The 19,857-nt window shown below is 37.5% G+C and overlaps 1 protein-coding gene across 3 annotated transcripts in view; it reads left to right on the plus strand.

The window, feature by feature from the left end:
- Positions 1-19,857, plus strand: part of ZBTB20 (zinc finger and BTB domain containing 20) — a 601,757-nt gene that overhangs the window by 359,303 nt on the left and 222,597 nt on the right. For all 3 annotated transcript variants that reach the window (XM_006864167.1, XM_006864166.1, XM_006864165.1), the window contains one exon: positions 14,252-14,291. The gene's annotated coding sequence lies outside the window, so the exon portion shown is untranslated. The remainder of the gene's footprint in view (positions 1-14,251; positions 14,292-19,857) is intronic.

Here is a 19,857-nt window from a genome sequence, read left to right on the forward strand (position 1 = left end):
GCATGGAGTCGCTATGAGTCGGTTCCGACTCGATGGCACCTGACAACAACAACAATAGATGCAAATGGTAACAAAGTTAACATTTTTCCAATCTGTATCACAGAAAACACTACCCAAATTTTAAAACACAAATTATGCCCATGTTGCCTTCTTGGTTTAGTTTCCATGTTAATCCATTTTATTGGGGTCTTTCTGTTTTTCACTGATCCTCCACTTTAGAAAATCAGTGCAAGTAACTGCTTAGTTTATATCTTTTGATAAGAATTTTGCATCATAATTTTTCCCTTTGTATATATTTGTAATCCTTTGAGTTAAGACAGCCCTCTGTTTTCTTTGCATTGAGGTATAATTCTTACTGAAGGCCTGTAGTCTTTGATCTTCATCAATAAGTATTTTAAGTTTGCTTCGCTTCCAGCAAGCAAGGTTGAATCATCTACATATCACAGGTTGTTAATGAGTCTTCCTCCAATCCTGATGCCATGTTCTTCTTCATATAAATCCAGCTTCTTGGATTATTTGCTCAGCATACAGACTGAATAAGTTTGGTGAAAGAATACAACCCTGGCACACACCTTTCCTGAGTTTACACCATTCAGTTTCCTCTTGTTCTGTTCTAACAACTGCCTCTTGGTCTATGTCCAGATTCCTCATGAGCACAATTAAGTGTTCCAGAGAACCTATTCTTCACAATGTTATCCACAGTTTGTCATGATCTACACTGTTGAGATTAGTTTTCAATAATTCATATTCATTCTGTAGCGTAACACTAATTGCAGTCCCCACAATGTAACTGCACCAGTCTACTTCTTCCCTGTGTTTTCCATTTCCATGCATCCTTCTTTCATATCCATTCCTGTTTTCTGAACTTTATTCCTGGCCAAATACTGTCCTTTTGATCTCAATCTCCTGTGGTTGATTGTTATAAGGAATGCATACCACCCTGGTGTTATTATTCACTTTATGTTGTTGTTGTGAAGTGCCATCAAGTCGGTTCCGGCCCATAGCGACCCTGTATAGGGTTTCCAAGGAGCAACTGGTGAGCTTGAACTGCTAATCTTGCAGTTCAAATGGCTTTGCAGTCTGGCGCATTGACCCACAGCGCCACACCAAGACTCTTTATAGGCCTGTCATTTGACTTAAAGTCGAGACATGAGGTGAGCTTGTCCCAGGCCTGAATGGTGACTAAGGGCCATATTCTCAGTGGTTTCACCACCCTCTATCAGACAAGTAAGCCTGGATTTTTGTGTGGTTTTGCTCCACATTTTGCTTTCACTCTATCAAAGACTTCTGTTTTGATCCCTTCCAGAACAGTCAACAGTAGTAGTTGGGAACCATTTAATTCATCTGGTCTGAAGATTTGCATGATCCATTAATCCTAATTGTTTGAGTCTGATCTTTTTCACTTTCCTATGCTCTAGGGCAAGGAGAAACAAACAGTTGCGCCTTAAATGACTGCTCGCCAGCATGTAAGACCCCAGTCATTACTCACTAAAGTAGGATGTAGAACGCTGTCTTTGTGAACTATTTTCTGCTAATTGACAGTGATATTCCCAGAGACTGCACTATTGAATCCTCCAGGCCCAGCAACTCATTTCTTCCAAATGTTTGGTTATGGTTAAGAAGTTTTCATAACTTTCCCCCCTACATGGATATATTTACAGCCCATTTGAGTATGTATGTAGAAATATAATCTGCCTAGCCCATATATATGGAGTCCTGGTGTGACGCTTTGTGTTAATGCACTGGACTGCAAAGTTGCTTTGAACCACAAAGTCGGCAGTTCGACCTCACCAGCTGCTCCTTGGAAACCCCATAGAGAGTCGCTGTGGGTCAGAACTAACTTGACAGCACTTAACAACAACATTTTATAGTTAGGAAGACTGGTACTACACTGTAGAATGAGCACTGGACTGCTAACTACAAGGTCACTGGTTCAAACCCATCTGCCACTCCTTGGAAACCCTATATAGGATCACTATGAGTTGCAACAAACTCGAAGTTACCTAACAACAACAGGTATCTAGTTAGTGATTCTTCCTCCACTTATATACCTGGTAACCATCAAAGAATGCTTTTTTCTGTGTGTTAACCTTTCCTTGACTTTTAATAATAGTGGATTCATGCAATATTTGCCCTTTTGTTATTGACTTATTTTAATCTGCATAATGTCCTCCAGGTTCCTCCATGTTGTAAGTGTTCCAATATCTCCATACCCTGACCAGTATTTGTTGTTTTCTGTATTATTGAATTTGGTTATTTATTGCTGGGGTAAAATGATCTCTCATCATTTTTTTGATCTGCATCTCTAATGGGAAATAATTGTGAAAATTTCCTCATGTGCTTGTTGGCCACATAAATGTCTTCTTTGGTAGAGTGCCTGTTCATGTACTCTACCCATTTTTAAATTGGATTGTTTGTCTTTTTGTTGTTGTTGAGGTGTTGAAGTTTTCTATGAATCAAGATTTGTTGTTGTTGTTAAGTACCATGGAGTCTGTTCCAACTCATAGTGACCCTGCACAGGGTTTCCGAGGATGCAAATCTTCACGGGAGCAGAAAGCCTCATCTTTCTCCCGTGGAACAGCTGGTAGTTTCGAACTGCCGACCTTGAGGTTAGCAGCCTGATTTGTAACCACTTTGCTACCAGAGTCCTTTGTCAAATAAGTGATTGCCAAATATTTTTTCTTTATTTCTCAATTCTTTTTGAGAAGCCACTTTCTACTCTGGTGGAAAGGTTTTTTTAATGTGCTTAAGTATTTAATTTTTAGAAGGTCATCTAGATTATCTTCTACTGTTTGTGCGTACTTGGTTATATTTACTATTTATGCCATAAATTGTTGTGGTGGTGGTTAGGTGCTGTCAAGTTAGTTCTTAGTCATATTAACCATATGCACAACAGCACGAAACACTGCCCTGTCTGCGCCATCTTTACAATTGTTGCTTGAGTTCATTGTTGTTATCACAGTGTCAATCTATTGTGTTGGGGTCTTCCTCTTTTTCGCCAACCCTCCACTTTTCTAAGCATGATGTCCTTTTCAAGGGACTGGTCCCTCTTGACTATTTATCCCAAGTTCAAGAGAAAAGTCTTGCCAGCCTTACTTCTAAGGAGCATTCTGGCTGTACTTCTTGCAACACAGATTTGTTTGTTCTGGTATTCCATAGTACTTTCAATACACATCACCTATACCATGATTCAAATGCATCTGTTCTTCTTATTTCCCAGCTTTCACATGCATAGGAGACAATTGAAAAACCATGACTTGGTCAGGCATACCTTAGTCCTAAAACTGACATCATTGTTCTTCAACACTTCAAGGAGGTCTTCTGCAGATTTGCCTAATGCTGTACATCATTTGATTTCTTGACTACTGCTTCCTTAAACATTGATTGTGAATCCAACAAAATGAAGTCTTTTACAACTTCAATCTGTTCTCCATTTATCTTGGTGTTATTTATTGATCTAGTTGTCAGTATTTTAATTCATGCCATAAATTAAGGCCCCTAAATTTGGCCCTATTTTTCCTTTGATGATCTTTATAGTTTTGGGTTTTACATTTAGGTCTTTGATCCATTTTGAATTAATTTTTGTCTACGGTGTAAGATATGATTGTTTAATTATTCTGTAAATAGATTTTCAGTTTATCAGCCCCATTTGTTAAAAAGGTTGTCTTTTCTCCATTTAATAGATTATGGCCCTTTGTCAAAGGACCTTTGTCAAAGATCATGTGTCTATAGGATATACATTAATATACATCTGGATTATCAAATTCTGCTCCATTGGTTTATGTGTCTATCATTAATACCAGGCTGTTTTAACTACTATGACTTGTAGAAGATTTTGAGATCAGGAAGCAAGAAATGTCCTACTTTGTTTGTCTTCTTTAGTAGTTTTTTGCTTATCTGAGATCTCTTTCCATATAAAGTAAGTGATTCATTTTTCCATCTCTAAAAATGATGTTGGTATCTGAATTGGGATTGCATTTTATCTGTAGATTGCTTTAGGTAGTAATGACATTTTTACCATGTTAAGTCTTCTTCCTATCCATGAGCATGGTATATTCTTCCATTAAGGTAGGTCTCTTTTGGTTTCTTGTAGTAGTGTTTGTAGTTTTCTTTGTAAAGGTCTTTTGTTTCTCTGGTTAAATTTATTCCCAAGTTTTTCATCTTTTGAGTAGCTATTGTAAATAATATTTTAAAAAATTTTAAATAGTTTTTCTGATTTCCTTTTTGAAGTTCTCTTTGTTAGCATAAGAAAATCCAAACAAACTTTGTACGTTGATATTGTAACCTACCAGTTTGCTGAAACTTTCAATTAATTGCAATAATTTTCTTGCTGAGTTTTTGAGGGTTTCTTTATGTAGGATCCTATCGTCTGTAAATAGAGCTTTACTTCTCTGCCAGTTTGGATCCCTTTAACTTCATTTTCTTGCCTTATAGCTCTGGCTATAAGATTTCCAGCACAATATTGAATACATGTAGTGATAAAGGTTATCCTTGTCTTGTTCCTCTTCACAAGAGGAATGATTTCAAGCCCTCTTGGTTGAGACTAATATTATCCATTGATTTTGTATATATGCCCTTAATTATGATGAGGAATTTTCTTTCTATCCCTATTTTGCTGAGCATTTTTATAAAGAAATGATGTGACATTTTATCAAATTATTCTGAATCACTCAATATAATCATGGGTTCTTTTCCTTTGTTTTGTTCATGTAGTGGATTGTGTTGATTGTTTATAAATCCCACTTGGTCTTCATGTGTTGTGTTTTTTTGATACGGTGGTAGATTCTGTTGGCTAGGATTATGTTATGTATTTTGTATTTATGTTTATGACAGACAGTAGACTGCAATTTTCTATTGTTTGGGCTTGATATTAGGCTTTTGCTAATTTTATAAGATTAATTTAAGAGTATCCCTTTTTTTTTCCCCCCTATGTTCTTGAATACTTTGAGTAGAATTAATATGAGCTCTTCTCTGAATATTTGGTAGAATTCTCCAGTGAAGCTGTCTGGATCAAGGACTATTTTTGGTTTGGGAGTTTTTTAAATAACCTGATCAACTTCTTTTGTTGTGAGTGTGTTCAAACTTTCTACCTCAGTCTATGTTAGTTTATATGGATGGGTCATGGGTTTCTAGAAATCTATCCTTTTTTTTTTAGGTTTTAAAATATGTTGAAGTACAGTTCCTCGTGTTGTTGTTTTTGTTCTGCTGTTGAGTTGGTTCCAACTCATAACGACCCTATACAGGGTTTCTGAGGAGCAACTGGTAGGTTTGAACTGTTGGCCTTGTGGTTCACAGTCCAATGCTGATCCTACAGTGCCACACCAGGAGTCCACAGTTCCTCATAGTATTCGGTTATTGTCCTTTTTATTTTTGCTAATTCTATTGTGACATTGCCCATTTCATTTCCTATTTGTGTTGTTTGCATCTTTTCCTTTGTTAAATTTACCAGAGGTTTGCCAATTTTATTAATCTTTTCCAAGAACTAAATCCTGATCTTGTTTATTATTTGTATTAATTTTTTTTTTGTTTTCTATTTCATTTATTTTTGCTCAAATCTTTATTATTTCCTTTGTTTGGGAGGTTTTTGTTTTGTTTTGTTTTGTTTTTGCTGCTCTTTTTCTAATTATTGGGCTAAAGGGTTGATTTTGGTGGTTAGAATTTATTGCGTTAAGGAGCTAATTTTGGTGGTTCTTTCTTCTTTTTTGAAACATGTGTTTATTATTATAAATTCATCTCTGAGTACTACTTTTGCTGTGCCCCAGAGGTTTTGGTATGTGTGTTTTCATTCTTTATTCTTTTTTTTTTTTAATTTCACTTTTTGTTTCTTCTATATTACTCAGTAGTTTTTAAGCTGGATGTTATTCAGTTTACATGTATTTAATGTTTTTTCCTGATCGTCCAATTGTAGAGCATCCAAATATCTAATTTTATAGTGGTATAATCCAAGAAGATGTTTTATATTATTTTGATGTTTTTACATTTTATTTTGGCTTGCTTTGTGACCTAACATACACTGGAGAATGATCTGTGTACATTGGAAAAGAATGTATATTGTATTTTTGTTGGGTAGAGTGTATTGCATATGTTTATGAAGTCAAGTTGGTTAAATGTGTGATTTAGATCTTCTGTATCTTTATTTTCTTTTTAATTGTTCTGTCCTTCATCGAAAGAGTGTATTAATGTCTCCTACTATTATTGTAGAGTTGTCTGTTTCTGTTTTTAGTCCATGAATGTTTGACTTATATACTTTGGAACTCCTTCATATTGTGGTTATGTCCTCTTCCTGAATTGACTTATATATACACATGAATATACATGCACACAGACTTCTGGTGTGGCACTGTAGATAAGCACTCAGCCATAATGTCAGTTTGAACTGCTAAGTCGGCAGTTCAAACTCACCAGCCATTCCTCAGAAGTTCTATACAGGGTTGCTATGAGTCAGAACTGACTTAGTGGTACTTAACAACAACAACAAATGCACGCGTGCGTGCGCACACACATACACAAACTTATATGTGTGTGTATGTATTTATATCCTTCTTTGTCCCTTATGCCAATTTTTGCCTTAAAGTGTATTTATCAAAAATTAATATTGTCACTTCTGCTTTTTCTTTGTTGACTGTTTGCTTGATATACGTATATATTTTCTATCCTTTGATTTGTAGTTTATTTTTACTTTTTATTGATGGGTCCTATTTTGTTATCTATTCTGCCACTCTCTTTCTTTTGACTGGTGTATTTCATCCATTTATATTCAGTGTAATTATTGATAGGTATGAATTTATTGCTGTCATTCTTTTGTGTTTTATTATTGTAATGTTTATGGTTTCTTTATTTGGCATGTTAATCTGTACTAAACTTATTTTGTTACCAATTTTCTTTCCATTGTCTTCATTGCTATTGATCTTGTGCTTATTGAGTCCTTATGATTTTATTCTTTCTTATTTTGCTTAAAGACTTATTGTGTTTCTTTATGACCACCCTGTAAATTTTTATCTTCCTAAATTTAAAAATCTAGTATTTTACGATTGTCATGACCATTTCTCCATCTGGAAGTTCTGTAAGTCTACCATTAATTCCTTCTTTTTGCTTTGTATTATTTTGTTATTTGCAAATTGATGCCTCTGATTCCCTATTTACAGTATTGTAAGTTTATTTTATTTGTGAGAATTGTTTTTCTGGGTTGGTTTCTGGATGATGCTGTCATGTGTTTTAATCTCAGTCTGTTGTCTGACACTGTTGGTTCTTTATCAAAAGACTCTGTAGTATTTCTTGTAATGTTGGTCTACTTTATACAAAATTCCCTTAATTGCTTTTTATCTGGGAGTGTCCTAGTTTTGCCATCATATTTGTGGTACAGTTTTTCTTGATATACAATTTTTGCTGGCAGTTTTTTATTTCAGGATTTTATGTATGTCATCCATTGCCTTCTTGCCTGCATAATTTCTGCCAAGAATTCAGAGCTCAATCTTCCTGTTTTCCCTTTGTAGGTAACATTTTTTTTTTTTCTGAGGTGCTCTTATTATTTTTCCTTTGTCTTTGGTTTTATGAAGTTTGTTTATTATGTCTTAGTGATTTTTCTCTTGGGGTTTGTCTTGTGTAGGGTTCGCTGAGTTTCATGGATTTTCATCTTTTCATGATATTAGAGAACTTTTCTGCTAGGAAATCTTTGACACTTCTTTCTGTGTTTTGTTTTGTTTGTCTCTTCCTGTTCTGGAATTTCAATAACATGTACAATTTTCCTCTTGACTGTGTCCCACATAACTCTTACATTCTCCTCATTTTTTTCCCCTGATTTTTCCTTACTTAATTTGGTGTCAAGGAATTTGTCCTCTAACTCATTCATCTGTTCTTCTATTGATTCAGTTGTACTTTGTTCTACAATGTGTTATTTCTCTCCAAAGTTTTACTGTTAATATTCTGGATTTCTAATTGTTATTTTTGTATGGTTTCTAATTGTCTATATATTTGCCATTTTGCTCCTGCATTGTCCTCCTGAAGTATTGTAGGGTATTAAATGTGCGTTCCTGAATTTTGTTTGTGGTTTCCTTGACTGTTTTGGAGAGCTGCATATACAGGCCTTTTGAGTTCCTCATCTGGTAATTCTATTATAATTTTTTTTTTTTTTTTTTTTTTTTTTGGGGGATTTCCTGGTTCTTTATTTTGATCATTCACTTGAACCATCTGACCTGACTCTGGGTGGTCACAGATCTCTATTTGCTGGTCATGTAGAGTAGCTGTGGGCAGGAAGAGTTGGTGTAGTGCACCTTCTGGCACATAATCTACACTCAGTGGAAGTGATGGCACTCAGCTTGTGGTCTGTGAGCACACACCTGTTCAACCAGCTAGGTACCAGGTGTGCCGCATGTGTCCTGCAGGTACACAACACTGGGAGTGCAGTGTGGCAGGTAGCTGCTGTAGGGACGGGCAGAGGGAATCTGTGAAGCCTTAGCAGGAGAAGGGTGGTAGAAGAGGGGCATCAATGGCTACCAGGTCGGTGGGGGCAAGGTAGGACTCACCTCTGATCACTGGGGAAAGGGTATGAGAGTTTACGTCTATGGTTCCCATTCATTGTTGTGGGCTTATTGCACTTCTGGGCAAGTGCACATGATTATCCTGTTTCTGCCTCAATTCAGTCAAGGAGATGCCACTCGAAAAGCAGCATCTCCAGCCATCATCTGAAAGGCCTTCTTATCCATGTGAACCCTCAATCTTAATGATGAGTGGTTTCTTTCCTATTTACTGGCTCCCTTCCTGCTCTTTCTCAACTATAGCACTGGAGTTCTTACTCTCTTCCCTACACTTTCATCTCTTAGATGTAGCTCACCTTCTGCCCACCTTGCTTCATTTTGAATCTGTTTACATATTATCTCTGTCTTATTGGGGATTTCATGAAATTGACTTCTCTTCACCCTTGCATGTTGCCTTCGGTGTCTCAAAATGGCCACATTGTATTGAGCCCTAATTTTGTCTCTTTCTTCAATCACCATTTTCATTCTGTTTCTTTTGATAATCAGTGTTTAATGTAATTCTTTTATCCTTTCATTTAATGTTTAGAGTTCCAGGATTATCATCCATAGCTGTTTTACTTGGTTTCTTGGATCTTTGTTGTAGAGAGGCAGGGCTGAATGTGTCACCAGGATGCCATCTTTCCTACCTTCCTAAAATAGTATGGCCTTGAAAATCAGACCCTGAAATGTGAATAATCATTTGTGGCATCGTGATGCAACGGGTGGTGAATCCTTGACTGCTAGCCAAAGAGCTTTTTGGTTTGCACTGACCCAGTGACTTCACAAGAGAGGAAGACCTGTATATCTGCTCTCGTAAATATTACAGACTAGAAAATCCTATAGGGCAGTTCTACTCTGTCATATAGCATTGCTATGAGTCAAAATTTGACTTGTTGGCACCTAACAACAACAATATAGCATATAGTAGTTTTCTCTAATACTGACAAAAAGGAATGAAAATGCTTCAACAGGTTGATCTGCAGAAGACCCCCTAAGAACCTAATGGGAGATTGCTCATGCTACATGCACACCTGCAGAGCCCTTTCATCTGAATTCAACATATAAACTTTTTGTGAGACAGAAAATAGAGAATTAAAAACCTCCAAAATTCAGAGTGCATTAAATGTCATTAAATCCAGCATAAAATGTGTTGAATCTGTCAGATAAAGGAAAGTATGTATCCAGAGTAAAGATGGAATATCAATTGACAGGAACCTACGAAGCTGGCACTTATTCTGAGAGACATATAAATCTAAGAATCCGATAGTACTTCATCTTTTGAAATCACTGGAAGCCAGAAAGGTATTAGGAAAATCAATAAGGTAAAAATTTTCATCCTACTATTTGGAATGACTCCCACACATAAGAATTAATTAACATAATACTTCTCGAATATTAAAGGAAATGTTAAAATGTTATCTCTATCCATAGAAAACAAAGAGGAAAATCTTCCTAACTTCAAGAGACAGCAGTTGAAGAAACAAAGATTGACAATATTAAAGGCATATCTAAGAGATCATTTCTGTCCTATTGTCAGTCCATTTAATCCCTGTAGAGAGAAGGATAGCATTGAACTTCAGTCATCTGAATTCCTTAGCTCTGTCATCAATGCTGTGACACATTCTAATTTTCTGATTCATTTGTGATGAATAAGTGCTCCCTTTTTTATTCACAATGCAAAAAGTAACCAATTTCTGTGAGTGAATTATGATTACTTATTTTCTATTTTATGTTGTACTATTATTTTCTCTTAGCAAAGTTTGTCTTCTTCTTTATCATCCAGGTAAATCCCATGTGCCGGGGAGCACTTAGGCAGTATCAGTACTTAGAGTTGGCATTTGTTGAGAGGAATGAGACACTGACAACTCAGATTTTGCTTTGATCACATTTCAGTACCTAAATTGGCAAGTAGATCAGCTTCCTCACCATAAAATGGGTATCATAAAAGTTTCCCCTTGTTTTTGTTGTTAAGTGTCATCGAGTCAGTTGACTCATAGCAACCCTGTGTAGGGTTTCCAAGAAGTGGCTGGTGGCTTGGAACCACTACCCTTGCAGGTAGCTTATCCTACAGAGCCATGACAGTACTCCAACTTCCCTTAGCCCTGTAAAATATTTAGAATGCAATTCAAGCCAAGCCTTTTTCCTTACAAAGTAGAAGCTTAAACTATCTTGTATAATCTCAAAAAGCTGACATTTCAATGGGGAACACAGAGTGTGATACAAATGGTTAAAAATACATAGCTTTTGAAATGGTATGAACTTACATTCAGATCCTAGCATCTGTGTGATTTGGGGTAAACGTATTAATATCTCAGATCTCTCATTTTCCCCACTAATAAATTGAAGAAGCTCTGGTGGCATAGTGTGTTAAGTTTTGGGCTGCTAACTGCAATGTCAGCAATTCAAACTCACCATCTACTCCACAGGAGAAAGATAAGGTTTTCTGCTCCCCTAAAGGAGCTCTGGTAACATACTGATTACAAGTCGGGCTGCTAGCCTCAAGGTCAGCAATTTGAAACTACCAGCTGTTCCATGGGAAAAAGATAAGGCTTTCTGCTCCCATAAAGATTTACAGCCTCGGAAACCATATACAGGGTCACTGTGAGTCGGAACCAACTCCACGGCACACAACTACCACCAAAGATTTATAGTCTTGGAAACCCTATGAAGCAGTTGTACTGTGTTCTATACGTTCTTTGTGAGTTGGAATCAACTTGATGGCAATGGCTATTGGTTGGGTGACTCGTACATTATGGATTGAAAGAAAACTCATTGAGTCTATTCTGAATTATAATGACCCTTGGAGTCCTTGGAGTCCTCGTGTGGCACTGTGGCCCTGTGTGTTAATGTGCTGTACTGCAAAGTCAGTTTAAAACACAAGGTCAGTGGTTCATGCTCACCAGCCACTCCTTGGAAACCCTGTACAGGGTCACGATAGGTCAGAAGTGACTCATTGGTACTTAACAACAACAAATAGGAGTCCTGGTATGGTGCTGTAGGAAAAGCACTGGGCTGCAAGTTCGGTTTGAACCGCAAGGTCAGTGGTTCAAAGCTCACCAGCCACTTCCCTGAAACCCTATTAGGGACGTTATGAGTGGAAACAGACTTGATGGTACTTAACAGCAACAACAACAGTCTTTAAAGTTACAGCTAATAATACTTTTAGTTCTTTGGAGATTGACACTATGTAATAATTTCCATCAGAAACTATAAAGCTAAGATTAGACTCCATCAGTACAAGTTTCATCCCCTTCCTCATGTTACTGTTCTGAGGGGCTTTTTTATATTTTATATTTTCTTAACTAGGTATTTGTTCTTTGAGCCTAGAAGGCTAAATGAAAAACTTTTAATCTTATGTGATGCTATTAATGATCATTCTTTTCATTTTACATTAAAACAATTTGCAGACGTATGAGGTGAATATCACTTAGAGAGGTTACATATCAATAAAATAACTATTTGAACTGAACACAAATTAATCTATGTAGATTAAAATATCTTCTCAAAATAGCATAGCAAATTATAATTCAATCAAGAAGTAGGGGTCTTTTTGACATTTATGAGCATTTATGAATTGTATTTAAGAACTCAGATTAAATTTTTAGCTTTAGTATTAAATTTGGGTTCAGTATTATGGATTTGCATTAATACATAAAGACAACAATTATAGCCAATAAAATTTTCAATTTAATTTGGCTTTAGTGTGTCTTAGACTGTGACATACATTCTGTGATTTTTCTCTCTATCTTGGATCCCTGTTATTGACAGCCTGTGTATCATTTGACATCCAGAAAGGAAAGTTTTCCTTCCAGACCTTGGTTGTATTAGTCAATCTGGGCACAATTTTCATTTATTAACATTTATGTATAAGTAAATGCTCCTTGAAATTTTGAAGAGCAAGTTACTGCTTAAATATAAGAGCATAAGAATGGAAAGTATATTGTTAAAGAAGAGCATAATATATTATTGAAAATCATTGGGTTTCTAACATTCAACATAAAACTGATAATTGAACATATTCTAGAGAAAATCATTATTAAATATACTCTCCTTTTTCCAAAAGGGCTGGGAAGCAAATTAAGCCAAAGAAAAAGAGAAGGAAAGGGGTAAAGAAAGGAGATAGGCAGAAAGAGAAAGATTATACTGACTTGTAGAGAAAGCTAGAACATAGGAAAACTTAGCACTTCAAAGGGTTTGAAGATGATTCAGTCTCTATTTTATATTTCAGATTTATATATGTGCTTCTAATGAATCATATATAATCTCATTATCTTGCTTAATAATCACATCAAAATCATCAATTTTGTGAAATAATTTTAAAGCATTGAGACCCTCAACTTTCTGTGTTCACATGCATTATGACTCAGGCTAAAGATTTTCATATTTTCATAACTCTTCTTGTCCAACGAGAACACCATCCTTTATAATTGTGTGTGAATGGGTGGGTTTCACATTCCTTACATGGAAAACCATGTCTTTGAAGGAATTTCTACAATTATGAATTTGCCCAGAAAATTCACCATTGTAGAAGGTCATTTATTCACATCCTTCTGGGAAGTGAAATGTCTTTCATTGCTGTTTCCCTGTTTTAGCTAGATATTTTATCTGGTCCTTCTACATGATGTTCTTTAGTAAAGTTTGTTTTACATGCCTCTGTTGGCCTTATGTGAAGTGGTTAAAACCATGGAGTCAAAAAGGCAAGATTTTTGTTGTTATGTCCGGGATATGGCTTAGCAGGAAGAGGATACTTTATTTTTTCAGTATCCGTCTTAGGTTTATTAATTTTGTGTGAATTTTATGTTATTTCCATTGTATCCTTCTACAAGAGAAAGTATTAATACATTGGTAGGTAGACTAGTCCTACAATAGCACACTGGATTTGTGATTTGAAGATTATGTAGAAGAATCATTGGATTAATTATAGAACAAGAAGTTAAGATCAGTGTCTCCCAAACAACTATTCCATGTCTGATTCCAGAAATTTTCATCATTTGACATGTATTTTGGGGCGTACATATTTTACAAATTATTTTCCACCACAGTTAGAACATTCCTAGGTTGTTGAAACATGGTAAAGGAGGCAGTATAAGAAAAGGAAGCCAACGCACCAAGGCTGACCTGGCCAAATTCTCAACTGTACTGAAGGCTAATAATAGCACATGGTGGTTTAAAAACTTGTCCAGACTGAATTTACCCTTAAAAGAACCAACGTTTATCAGGATTTGACTTTTCTTTGTTAGGCTAAAATTAATCATGCACCACATGGTAGAGCTTTCACCTATTCTAGTCAGTGCTGTTCAATCATCTGCTATGATAGAAATAGAACTTTCTACAGTGATAGAAATGTTCTTTGTCTGTGCTTTCCAGTGATCCAGGTACTAGCCACATGTGAGCACTTGAAATATGATAACGCAACTTACAAACTGGACTTTCTTTAGTTTTTATTTAATTTAATATATTTAAGTAGAAAGACGTGGATAGTGACTGTATATCAATCACCCAGCATAGCTCTATCTAATCCTCATATGTTGGCACTCCTTTTGTTACTAAATAATGTGTCATTGTAGCAAGAGGTCACAGGTTTGGAATGTTTTTATAAGACTGGATCTCCTTTCTTTTGTGACCGCAGGTAGTAAAGCCAGCTTCTTACTACTGATACTTTAGGATTGATCAATCACTTGTATTTATCCTTAAGTTTGGTTGGTTTTTAATGCCTTATGTTTTTCTTTGATTTTCAGTTCCTTGAGCATCAGTCAGTAGCCTGTCCCTTCTCTTCATGTAAGTAACATTTTTTTTTTTTTTAACCTTTCATAGAGTTGTCAAATTTGTGAAACTGTGGTTTTTATTGACATGTTTTCTGGTTGATTTTGTTGTGGTTTGTAGCACTTCTTGGTATGTTTTCCAGGTCTGTTGTGTTTGAAGTCGATGTTGGTGGTAGTGGTGATTACCATCCATGAGAGTGACCAGAAAGACCAGCGGTCCTGGTCACTCTGTAGTTATATTAAGACTGCCTTTTACCCAGCTGCAGCTGCTGTTTGCAAAAGCTACTGCTCTCCTAGACTATGGCTGATGTTTAGAAGAGCAACAGTTGGGCTTTTTGCTCACTGTCAATCAGTGGTGATTATTTATTCTGCATTTACGTACTCATTCCTGTGTTCTATAGTTTTTAATTTCAGCTTCTAGATCAGAGCTTTTGTTTATTGACAAAGCATCTAATATCCTTTTAGTAAGAAGTACAAGACTGAAAAGCAAGTAGACTGAAATTGTGGGCAAAATTATATAAAGTCCAGAGAGAAAAAAGAAATTCAGGATTCAAGTGTGCCAGTAGGTTTGGCACAGTGGCAGCAGCAATGGACTCAAGTGTAACAAGATGGCTCAGGAACAGACTTTGTTCCATTGTTTCATATATACACTTGCTATGAGTCGGAGCTGACTCGACGGCACCTAACAACAACAATGGTATGTTTATGGAATGTATCATTCTTTTTAAAGAAAAGACAGGAAATCTGGTGAAAGAAACAAATTTGATTTCATATTAAAAGAGAACACATTTATTATTTAAAGTCTCAGCCACATTCCTATGTGGAACGTTTTGGGGTAAATTATCCTTTGAGCTGCTTGAAAGATGCTCTGAAACAAGGAATCCAAATATACAGAACCACCCTAGAGCTACAATAGATAATGATAGTCACCTAGTGTGATAAGTAATCATCAGTATCCTTTCACTTACTTCTCCCTCTCTGGTGAGCCCTGTCTCTTATTCACAACAAGAAAAAAATCTTACATTGCTGATCTCTCCGTACTCTAAGTTATTCCTTCTAAGCTATAGTCACAAGAAGGGTTCCCATGATTCTTTTGCTTGAGTGTGGTTTCCAGTAACATCCCCAGAAGCTAGTGGCAAATATACTTAAGGGACCAGAACTCCATCCTCCAAAGGATGGAGTCTAACATGGCACATTTATTTGGTAAATAAAGGAGAATGATTAAAGTCCCCAAAGATTGATGCTATGTGTAATGCATTCTACAACAAGGATGGGTCATACCTGCCCCTGACTGGTCTGCTTGTTCGAGGTGTTGATAGAATGGATCTGTTACTGCCTCAGAGGATGTCACTGTGCTTGCTTTGGGTTACCACTTTATATTCCCACCTCCTTCCCCTCAGTTATCTAGCACTGCATATTTCTAGTTCTTCTGATTAGCAAATCATTTTTGTTATAGTTCTTTTGTGTAAAAACAGTTCACATAATAGCTCTGTGTTAGACAAGGCATTAATCCTCACATCACCAGGGATGAGTCAGCACAGTGCACTCCTGCCCGTATGCTCAGCTATTATGACGTCAGTCAGCACTATGGGGCAAGCCTCAGACACAAGCTGTACGGGGGGCTGGAGACCTATGTCACAGATTAGAAATCAAGAAGGAGACCTTTGAGAGAAAAATGTAACTGAAAAGCTGTTTCTGACTCAGGAAAAATTGAAACTGACTCTATGTTACATTAACTAACAGTTGAGCAGCTTCTAGAGAGATTTTACTTTTCTAACCAGAGATAAGACTGGGAAGGGAACACGTCATGAGCTGATAGCGCATTCATGTACCCATCCATGGATCAGGATTCATACTTGCTTGCATTGTTACAAATCCTGAGGCTGCCCTTGTGCCATTTGAATGGCAGGGCCGTTGGCATTCCTGCTGTTCTCAAATACCCATGACATAGCTGATGACTCCAGGAATGGTTCCCCAATAGTCCGTCAATAGGAAAACCTTTCTGGGAACATATCAGAACCTTAGCTGCCCTATCCTTCGAAGTCTGCTATTCATTCTGCTCCTCTAATTGCAGAGTTCTGCTGGATTTCTCTCTTTGGCAGTACATTTAGTCCAACATCTCACTCTTCATTTGACCCAGACTTCAGTAGGACCTGAATAGCTGCCAAACTTTCTCCCAAGAGTTTTCCATTACATGGCTCTTTAGCATCCTGGTATGGAGCTATAGAATAAGCACTGGACCCACAAGGTCTGTTTGAACTGCAAAGTTGGCCATTCAAACTCATCAGCCACTCCTTGCAAACCCTATACAGGGTCACTATGAGCCAGACCCAACTAGACAGCATCTAACAACAGTAACAATTCCTTATTGTAATCTAAGAGGAAGCCTCTATAACCAGCCAAGCTTTCTTGAAGTAAGTAGCACAGCCCTACCCATATTTCAGATACCCAGTTCTTATAACTTAGACCTCTCTCTAGAGTTGAGACTCAGATTCATGTTCCATACTGAATTGAAATGCCTCAGTGGCATTCTCTGTTAAAAAGACATACTTCCATCACAGCATCTATGCCTCATTCTTATTTTCACCCCAGCCCATTACAAGCTCCTGTGCTAACCACCATAAAGTGCTTTATTGTTGGGCTCTTTTGTCTTCATTAGATTGCTAATAGAGTCCTACCATGCATATACCTAAACCCACAGAAGCTAATAATACTACTTGCCTTAATTTTGATTAATCATCATGACCTTTATTCAGGCAATACACATTATGGCATGAGCTCCGGTGTAGCTATGTAAGATAAGCCCTGGACTGCTCACCAAGAACAGCAGTTTAAACCCACCAGCCGCTCCTCAAACCCTATACAGGGTCACTCTGAGTCAGAACTGACTCAAAGGCACTTAACAACAACAACCACTATTCTGGAGTCCTGGTGTGGCATCTTAGGATAAGCAAGAGATTGCTAACCAAAAACTTGGTGGTTCAAACCCACCAGCTGCTTTTTGGAAACCCTACACAGGGTCACTATGAGTTGGAACTGACTCGATGGCACCAACCATTATGCTTGGTCCTGTGAACTCAAAAGATAAATAAAAAATCCTCTCTGTTATTAAAGACTTCTGGTGTCAGCACTGGACTGTGAACCACAGGATCAGCAGTTCAAACCCACCAGCTGCTCATTGTAAACCCTATACAGCGTCACCGTGAGTTGGAACCAATTCGATGGCATTAGCAGCAACAACAACAATTAAGGCACTTACAGCCTGGTACAGAAGATAAATAAGCAAATAAAGACGATATCATGTGAAAAATGCAGGCATGGAGGCATATACAAGCTGTGACAAGAGAGGAAGTACCCACTTGCACTGTGTAGAGGTGCCTGAGCTGTGTCTTCAAGTCAAAAAGCATGAATTGCAATTAACCCAGTGGATAAGGAAGAAGGGAAAGAAAAGGGGATCATAGGGGGAAAAGCAAGAGCATTTAAAAGACTGGTAGCCTCAAAAAGTAGCCAGATAGATACAGAGGGCAAAGAGTAAGAGTTCCATGTGGCTGGAGCTTGGGGGTGGAGAGGGGAGCACTGAGAGATGAGGTTGGAAAGTAGGCAGGAGTCAGATTATTGAGACCTTTTTATGCTATGAAAAGAAGTTTGGACTCGATCCTGCAGGCCTGAGGGGGCTCTGAAGAACTTTAAACAGACTTATGTTTTAGATAGAGCTCTCTGGTGGCCGTATGAAACTATGGAGACCAGGTTAAAGGTGACAAACTGGGCAGTGAGGGTAGGAATGGAGAGGAGAGACTATTTGCTGGTATTGAAATAGACACTGACATTTACATAATTCCAGCATATCTTGGCCTAGTGCATAATCCTTGCCTTCTAGGAGAAAGGCTAATATGTTGTGTGGGGCCAACTTTCAGACCAAAATACTTCTTTATGGGAGCTTTAGACGAGAGCTCAATTTGAATATGACCTCACTCTGAGCTCCCTGGGCCACAGCCCTGCAGCAGAATCAGCTCTGCTGCCTCCAGGTCTCCAAGGAATGTCCTTTCTGTCAATAGTAGTCATCAGGGAAGGACAGATGGATACGGAGAAGATATTCCCAGTGTCCTGCTTTTCTCTCCTTTCACCTAAACGTGAAACAATTTCTTAATAATGTCCCGCTGAAGTCAATCAATGTCCCAATTTACCATCATTCTCCCATGGCTGCCTTTTCATAGGCAGAAGTTCCACGCCATTGAACTGAATGGCAACTTATGCACAGCCGGGTGTTGAAACAACTCAGTATATTCATTCCTTTTCACTGAATTAGAGTTCACCATAAATGTGCTTTTTTTTTTCTTGCTCACTTTGGGCTGCCAGGACAATTTAAAGGGCATTTTCAACAGCTTATATCTTATGTACCATGTTGTCTTTTGCAAATGGGAGGATGTGTGTGGGTGTATTTAAGTCTTCTGTATATTGCTTTCTGGAGTAAGATTTGAGAAGATGAACAAGATGAAGAGTAGGGACCTATAGCAAGCCTGGTCCCTCCAGTGACCTGAGTGCAGAACGTAGGCTGGTGATCAGATGGTCAATTATGTGTTTGTCAAAACACAGTGGGCTGTATTCCAGACTGCCAGCTTTGTAGGCCCAGCTTCTGCCAACCAAATGTCATCTGGGAACATGCAACACTGGGCACTGTGAAGGAGTTTGAAATAGACCATGGCACGGCCAACCTACTGCCAGTCTTATAGCACCAATATGGCATGCACAGCCGGGCCCCATGTTTCAGCGCTCAGGAATTCATTGTACTAAATTCAAGAGGTCAGATGGGTTCATGTTTTCAAAGCCTGTGTTCTCTGCTTTGAACATTGTGACTTGCTTCTCAGCAATTTCCAGGGGATTTTTCCAGTCACATCTCTGTGGAAACCACTCTTTTATGATGGTTATGAGAGTCTTGTAAATGTCCCAGAGGAGGGAAAAAATAAACTTGCTTTGACAATGACTGTGATTCCGACAGAGGGATTCCAACTCTTAGGAAATTACAGTAAAGGTGCATAGCTTTTAAAATACTAGGAACCACCTTGGCAACTTATAAAAAGCAGAAGGGCTTTGCCTATTTTATAAAGTGATTTGCATATACCTGCATAAATAATGTCCCCACCTGTACTTTTATGCATTTAGGTTGAATAAATTAAATTCAGTGATCTTTAAAATATTCACTGTCTTTTCTTACTCAAACACCATTTTGAGGACCCTTCCTCCTAGATTATTCTTTCCTCCCGGTGGTAGTAGTGGCTATGATTTTTGCAGTCTTTTGACTAATTTAGAGAATCAAAACACTTCGCACACCAACATTATCACAGCCAGTAATATTACCTCCCCAAACATCCCTACTGCTTGCTTTTCTCTTAGTCTTTCTACCTGTCAGACCAAGAGTTGTATATACTTTACTTAAGGGAAGATGGCAGAGTACATTGACTAAAAAAAACTACCACTGCACAGGATAAATCAAATACACATATATAATATCAAGTATATATATATATATATATATATATGGAGCCATTGTGTTTTCAATAGCCTCATATGGATGCGAAAGCTGG

The sequence above is a fragment of the Chrysochloris asiatica genome, unplaced genomic scaffold (assembly GCF_000296735.1).
Source record: "Chrysochloris asiatica unplaced genomic scaffold, ChrAsi1.0 scaffold00061, whole genome shotgun sequence".
NCBI classification, from domain to species: domain Eukaryota; kingdom Metazoa; phylum Chordata; class Mammalia; order Afrosoricida; family Chrysochloridae; genus Chrysochloris; species Chrysochloris asiatica.